At 40.4% G+C, this 8,124-nt stretch overlaps 1 long non-coding RNA gene across 1 annotated transcript; it reads left to right on the top strand.

Moving 5' to 3' along the window:
- Positions 1-1,813: 1,813 nt before the first annotated feature.
- On the top strand, positions 1,814-3,288 carry LOC136472083 (uncharacterized). Its single transcript, XR_010762259.1, has 3 exons — positions 1,814-2,133; positions 2,207-2,292; positions 3,039-3,288. It is a non-coding gene; the product is annotated as an uncharacterized lncRNA (long non-coding RNA).
- The last annotated feature ends 4,836 nt before the right edge of the window (positions 3,289-8,124 follow it).

The raw sequence follows: 8,124 nt of genomic DNA on the forward strand, positions 1-8,124 counted from the left end.
CAAAGATCATAACATGATTAAGATGATGTCATGGTGATGATCAAGTGCTTGGACTTAGAAAGAACAAAGAGAAAAATAAAAAGTTCAAGGCAAATATATAAACCATAGGAGCTATTTTATTTTAGTGATCAAGACACTTAGAGAGTGTGATCACATTTAGGTTTGATAGTCGTACTATTAAGAGGGATAAAACTCATATCAGAATGTGGTTATCAAAGTGCCACTAGATGCTCTAACTCATTGCATATGCATTTAGGATCTAGTGAGAACTAACACCCTTGAAAATGTTTGTGAAAAATATGCTAACACATGTGCACAAGGTGATACACTTGGTGGTTGGCACATTTGAGCAAGGGTGAAGAAGTTAGAGGTGAAATGGAGTTGGTCGCAAAGATGCTGACGTCGGTCAAAGGACCGGACGCTGGGCCGCTCAGCGACCGGACGCTGAAGGGCTACGTCCGGTCGTGTTGTCGGTCAGCACTGTAAGAAGTCACAGTGTGATCAGACGCTGGCAGGGTCCGGTCAAGCATGACCGGACGCGTCCGGTTGGCAAAAACATGTTTTGGACCCTTACTGTAAACGACTGGACGCTGAGAGTCCAGCGTCTGGTCAGCTTTGTCGGAGCGTCCGGTCAACATTCCAACCGTTGAGATCAAACGGTCACCGTTGAACGCAGGAGACACGTGGCTGCCATCGGGCGACCGGACGCTGAGGAGCAGCGTTCGGTCAGTAGGACCGGAGCGTCCGGTCACCCTGATCAGTACCCAGCGAAGGAGGTACAACGACTCTATTTCGTGGGGGCTTCTATTTAAGCCCCATGGCCGGCTCAAGCTCTCTCTCTTGACCATTTACATTGACATAGCAACCTTGTGAGCTTAGCCAAAGCCCTCCCGCTCATCTCCATCATTGATTCATCATCTTTGTGAGATTGAGAGAGAATCAAGTGCATTGCTTGAGTGTTTGCATCTAGAGGCACTTGGTGTTCGTGTTTCGCTGCGGATTTCGCTTGTTACTCTTGGTGGTTGCCGCCACCTAAACGGCTTGGAGCAGCGAGGATCGTTGAGCAGAGGGTGGTGATTATCTCCGGCTCCGATCGTGGTGATTGTGAGAGGTTCTTGACCTTTCCCCGGTGGAGAGCCAAAAGGTACTCTAGTGGATTGCTCGTGGCTTGTGTGATCCTCATCTTGTGTTGGTTGTGCGGCACCCTATTGAGGGTTTGGTGTGTGAAGCCAATTAGTGCGTGAACCTCCAAGTGAGTGAATCGCCACAACGAAGAGTAGCTTGCCGGCAAGCAAGTGAACCTCGGTAAAAAATCATTGTGTTCATCATTGATTCCGAGGTAATTGGTCTTCATTGTTATTTATCCTTGTGATTGATTGGTTTCTTCATCTACACGGCGGTATAACCTTCTTGATCACTCTCTTTACTTTACCGCAAACTAGTTGACAAGCTCTTTAGTGTAGCTAGTTGTAAGAGCTTGCTTGCTTAGTTGGTGTGGCTCTTTAGTTAGCCTTTGAGAACACACTAACATAGGGTAGTGTCATAGCTATTGTGTGAATAACACTATCTAAACTAGAATTGTGGTAGGTGGCTTGTATTTTGAGTAGGCTAACGCAACACTTGCTTCACCTCATAATTGTCTAACCATTTTATTAAGTGTTGTTGTAGAAATTTTATTAGGCTATTCACCCCCTCTAGCTATTAGAAACTTTCAGCCGGACCTGTCGACGGCCGTCCAGTCCCCGTACGGCGCCCTGGTTGAGCCCCACATTCCTTTAGATCCGGTCCTCTCCTACCACCCTTAGCACATACAGACGCCTGATTTTGTTATTTGCGTGTCGATTTGGTGTTCTCTGGTGGTGGTATGCCGGTAGTTTAGATCCGTCAAGGAGGGCGTAGGATCCGGCGTAGGAAGGCGATGCTGGCCCCTTTAGGCGCTGGCGCGCGGCGGCGGCCCTATGGCCGTGGCACAGGCTCGTGCGTGCACAAGGGCGATGACCCCATGGCTGCCCTCGTGCGTGCACAGGTGCGGCCATAGCTATAGCATCTGCAGGTGTAGTTAGAGGGTGGATTCAGTGAGGTTACTCTGGGTACCAATGGATTTCGAGTGTCTCCTTATACGCAGGACAATTTGTATGTTCCTTGCCCTATTGTTTTCTAGTTTCTTTAATTCTTTACTCTGACTTGGCAAATTGGTACATGTCAGTGGAGGTGAGCGCATACTGTGATGGTTGTACTGACCCAGTGTGGCCTGCAGCGTCGAATCAAACTCTACTACATCTACATCGTAGGGTAAACTTGATTTTTTCATGTGCTGTGGTTAGTGCTCACTTGAATAAATATACGATATACTGTGTTCTGCTTGGTTAACTTAAATAGTTTTTGCTCCAAAATATAAATATATGAAACTGATAAGAGGACTATAGTTATCTATTTAACTTAAATATTTTTTGCTATGTTTGATTTATTGCTGTTTCTGTAGTACGTCTCGCATATATGCTATTAAGTTGAGTTTCAGTATAGTTTAAGTCTCGCATATCTGATGTAGGTGTTATGTTTCCTGTAGTAGGTCAGTGCATCAACTGTTTGTAGAAATGCCTACCTAGGAGGAAAATGATTATGCCGAGCTGGGAGGAAAAAGAATTTGTCTTTGAATTTTAGTAATTGATACCCTATAATGGTATATTTGTTAAATAGATTATATATTGCAGCCCTAGTGATTGTAAAGTATTTTGCCAAATAATGCCAAATAAAGTGGTTGTTTAACAATATCACGTTCTTACTGCAACCAATGGAGCAGCTAGCACTGCTGATGGAGTGTTGATTGACAGTTTCTTTCACAGCAGCAGTTAATTCTTTGATTCTTTCGTTTGCTAGCGGGTCCATCAGTAATGCTTCGATTCTTGTATCTGATAGCAGGTCCATCCGAGTACTGCTGTCGATTGTGCTGTGACTGACTGTTTTTGTTAGTCTAAAGATATTTGTACCATATCTTTTTTAATTTTGACAGAAAATGGCTGAAACTTGTTCTCTTACAGTGGAAAGAAGAGAAAGAAATGAAAAGAGACTCATACAAAGATGACAAACTCTTAGAGCTCGTCGGCGATCTTTGTAACTTCATATTGGACCAGATTGTACATGTCAAAGGCACCTACTATGACCGAGATTCCGACTTAGGTAGAAATCCTCAGTATCAACACATTCGTGAGACTGAAAGGCTAGCTCTAGGCCGTTGATAACCATGTGTATGAAATTTAACATTGGTCTTACCTTATGGGACGGTTTGGACTTGTGAAACGAATTAGACTCGTGAATTATGTCTATTTAATGATGGATTGTATATATTCTTGTGAATTGAACTTGTAATAGTAGTTTATATAATGCTCTTATGCTTGTGGTAAGATTTGAATTTTATATATATATATATATATATATATATATATATATATATATATATATATATTCTGGTTGAATTTGAATTGTAAATTTAATTTTTTTGTGGAAAATGTACTATAGGGGCAGTTCTAGACCGAACCGCTCATACAAACAGGTATTATAGGGGCGGCTGGTACTACAGCAGTCTCTACAAATCGATTTGTAGGGGCGGTTGATAACACCAGCCGCCTCTACAAATCAATTTGTAAGAGCGGTCTGGAAACCGCTCCTACAAATACATGATTTGTAGATACGGTATGGTAGGAGCGGCTGACCGAGCCGCCTCTATAAAACCTCACCAACCATTCCTAGAAACCATTCCTGTAGCACATATGCATGGAAGCCTACTACTATATGGCTCTACGTGCAAGTATTGAACTAAAAGGCACTTGCTTTCATACATTGGCAAGAGATTGTAGCCAAAAGGATCAAGTGATGCTATAGCTTTGCACTTCAAATGATATATATGTGTTGTTTTCAGGTTCCTAAGTCATCCGCTAGAAAATCGACACACAACAGACTTGTTGGTACAAGGAATAAAATGGAGATATTCTTCGGGGATGACTATGAGCCTCACTTCTACTCGCATCTAAAGTTTTAAGAAACTATCTGATCTTGGGTCCATTGGTCCACAAGCGCTGTCGTCATGGAATTTATATCTTGAGGGAATGATCCTCAAGATATCTCATGAATAATTGGTTTCCCATTTAGCCGCTTTGTGGCAACTGTAATCTCATTAGCAACAGAAGTCATGTATTTACGTACTTACGGTGAGTTTTAGGCGATTCGACCGTCTATCATTAATTGTTGGTCCATAAGAATTTCATGACCGTCGATCATTAGTTGTTGGTTCATAAGAATTTTAATTCATGACATATCCTGGTGTTTGAAAAAAGGTCAAACTATGAGCAAATTAGTTGGTATATTGCCCATAGAGCATCTCCAACGGTATCTAATAAAAAAAGAAGAATCCTAAAAATCTAGTTTTGCAACTTTTTTCTATAATTTGCTTCTAAAAAATAATAAGAAACAAGCCCACTTGAAGATTTTTGGAAGTGGCATGACCAAACTGTTTTTTGAGGGTTGGCATGACCAAACTGTTAAAGATGGTCTTAGAATATGTTTGGTACAACTCTAGCTTTGAGATCTAGTTTGACACAACACTAGCTCCCGCCCTGTTCGCTTCGCTGAAAAGCCAGGCTGAAAAGTGCTGTTCGCTAATTTGTTGTGAGAGAAAAACACTATACCATGACGGATAAGTTCAAGTGAACAGGGCATTAACACCTCATCCTCTTATTGTCAGCTTATCCGTGTCTATTCAAGTGTTATCCACTAGCATGGATAACTCCAAGATTATGGCCCTAGAAAACACCCAACTTGAATGCCTACAGCATTATATATCCTGCTGACCCTAAATAAAAGGTGGCATGGATACTTTGCCACCTTTGTAATTTGAATTTTAGCTTATTTTCGAAAATTCATAAACTTTTCATACAGTTGGATAAGACAAAGTATATGAATTATTGCCTGCGGTACAATTCTAAAGTTGATTTTTTTAAAGTTGTTTAGGTGCACACCAAGGTTTTCAATAAGAGGTGGGACATATGCTTTCCCACTTTAGTTGAATTGTTTTTTGTGATTCGTAAATTTTCATTTGGACCTAGATAAACAAACTTTATATGAAATTGTATACTTAAAAGATCTACAACTTTACAATTTAATTTTTATTGAAAGTTGCTTATTAGGTGGCTGAAATTTTAGCAAAGAAGAGATTAAAAGGAAGTAAATTCACTATTACATGTAATGTAGCATATATAGGCATCCTTAATGATGGGTAGTAATTTTTAGCAGTATTAGTCTTAAGATATAGTGCATGTTATGTAATGTAGTATATATAGGCGTCCTCATGTTCGCTGGTCTGGAAGTTCCAGACCAGCCGGCTGCTTCCCCTCACATTTTACTGTTCATCAAACCAGCTAAACAGTGTTTCTCTCTCACACAACCAGTCAATTTCAGTCAAGTTTTAGCCAGCCGAGCAGGACCCAGGGGTAGTAATTTTAGCAGTATTAGTCTTAAGATATAGTGCATGTTAGTTTATAGAGTTGAGCTTGCGTGCGTTTATGTGCTTTTGTCATTTTGGCGAAAAAACTTTAATGCAAGTCTACTAGTGTTGGGGGTGGTCATAGAGTGAAATCTTCCACGCCCCATACTTTATCGTCATATAGGTTTATATAATCGTATGAAGGTACTAGCACAGAGAAAAATTTTACTAGTAGTACGTGTACTCATGACATACGTACGGCCCCATAAAATAAACCAGCTTCCGCGTCGGTGTCCACGACTCTGAGTAGGGACCAAAACGGACGGGACAGGGACAGAGACAGCGATGGATATCAGTGATATTATATTTTGGATTAAATTTGAATTTGAATATAGATAGTGTCAATCATATCGGATATGATATGATTTGACGTCGATATTATAAATACGTAATTTAAGTTTTCAGATACGAATACGGTATCGGATGTTGAATATCTAAACTCGGATATGTACTTACAAGCAAACAATGACCAAGAAATGATGCCGGTGTGTCAATTTATTCATATACTTTAGGATGTTGCACTGATTTAACGTAGCATCAAAACGATCAACTTTAGCCCATTTACAGTATTTTATGGCTAAATTACATCAAATACAGGAACAAGGTGTCATGCATTTGTGGTGTTGATGTGCCTTTTAATTTTGGATGAAATCTTTGTATTCATGTGTTTCATTATTTTGGAAGGGCCATGATTATTTATGTCAACTATGTCTGCAAGACAAATTGAGCACCATTAATTCATTCCTGTTGGATCTCATATATAAAATATGACATACTTGTAATTAATTACTAATAGACAGTAGTGGAAAGCGATGTGTATATTGCGTTGCATCACAATTGCTAATAAATTTACCCACACAGTTGAAGTGTTGTTGTTATTATATAGGTCAAAGCCATGTTAGGGTCTCAAGTCTTTTTTTTCTTTCTATACTAAAAATATATCTTTTTTTTCTATAACGAACCAAACATGTTCTCATGATGGCAAATTGCGCGCAACAAATGTGGTAGAATATCACCAAGCGAAACCATAGAACCGATGTAAAAACCAATAGACAAACAAGGTGTTGCAAGTCCAGTGTACCACATCACCTGTAGGTCTAGCGATGGCACATGAAAAAATTGGTAGCAGGGTGAGCGATGGCACATGAAAAAAAATGGTACCCTCTCTCTCTAGAGGGGGGGGTTAGGTGAGTACCGAGGACGGCAGGTGGGGGTAGAGCGAGGAGTACTAGATCAGAGGAAAAATATCTATCTGAGGGCCGGTCGTGTGAGCGCGTGTTTAGTTGGAGTAAGTTGGAATTTGGGTTTACTGTAGCATTTTTGTTTTTATTTAACAATTAGTGTTCAATTATGAAAATTAGGTTCAAAACGTTCGTCTCGTAATTTTCCACCAAACTATACAATTAGTTTTTTTTTTGTCTATATTTAATGCTCTATGTACAGACCGTAAATATTTGATGTGATAGATACTATAGCATTTTTTGAAAATTTAGGGTGAAACTAAACTAGGCGTGAGTTTGGTGAGGTGGGGGAACGAGGAATACGAGGTGGCACTGGCAGCGCAGGATGGATATATGGATCCGGGGCGCTTCACGTGGGCCGGACCCGACGCGCCCACCACCTCAGCAGCAGCTTGGAGTTGGAGCCTTGGGGGAGCTTGTGGCTGGTGGCCCTCGCCTCGCGCGCCGCGGCTGTCCTGCTGCCTGGTGTTTGCTTCCTTCGCGGCCACTCCGCCTCTTCGTCCCAGCCTCACGTTTTTCCATCTCGCTGCCGGTATCGAGATGACGAGATGTCACTATTAGTGAACTTGTTATCGATGCCTGGACAAGCATCTTTTCGATGATCGGCCTTTGTTCATGCATGCGTCTACATAACCTGCTAAACATCTTTTTTAAAAAAAATAACTGCCACACATGTAACACATCCCTATCATCGTCTCGTACGTATTCGTATAGTGGCACAAGTAACCTTTAGTTTCATCTGTCGGCAATCGCGCACGTTATTGAAAAAAAAAAGATTCACTTTAGTTTCATCTTTTCACACTCCAACGAGATATATCTTAAGCGCACTGCAGAGAGATCCAACTCCCCTCTCTACTTTGCCTAGCAAGAAATCCGGATAGCAATATTTAGAGATCTACTCGAAGCAGCAGTTGAAGGGTATTTTTCACCAAAAATCACTATTCACATTAATTATAAAGGATAGATATGCACTGTTGCGGCTGGTTGCCCAATAATAACCTTTTTTTAGGCCACGTTTGGAATCAGTGATGGAACCAGAGAGGCTAACAGGGGTGTGCCCCACCCCCAAGCTTAGTAGATTATTTTAACACCCCTACAAAAATTTGAATTTACATCACAACAAAGTATCAATTCACCCATTTTTTATTAAAATATTGTGATTTTTGTTATAAATACTATAAAAATATTTTAAAAGTTATTGATACATATACTTACGTATATTTTCACACTTATTAAAGATGTCGTCATATTTGTCCCAACCCCTTTATTCATGCTTTTTCCTGTATATACTTAAATTGATTTTTGTAAAATTCATTTGCTATTTCTGCAAAATTCCTACGTTCCAAA

Source organism: Miscanthus floridulus, chromosome 8 (assembly GCF_019320115.1).
Source record: "Miscanthus floridulus cultivar M001 chromosome 8, ASM1932011v1, whole genome shotgun sequence".
Taxonomy (NCBI): domain Eukaryota; kingdom Viridiplantae; phylum Streptophyta; class Magnoliopsida; order Poales; family Poaceae; genus Miscanthus; species Miscanthus floridulus.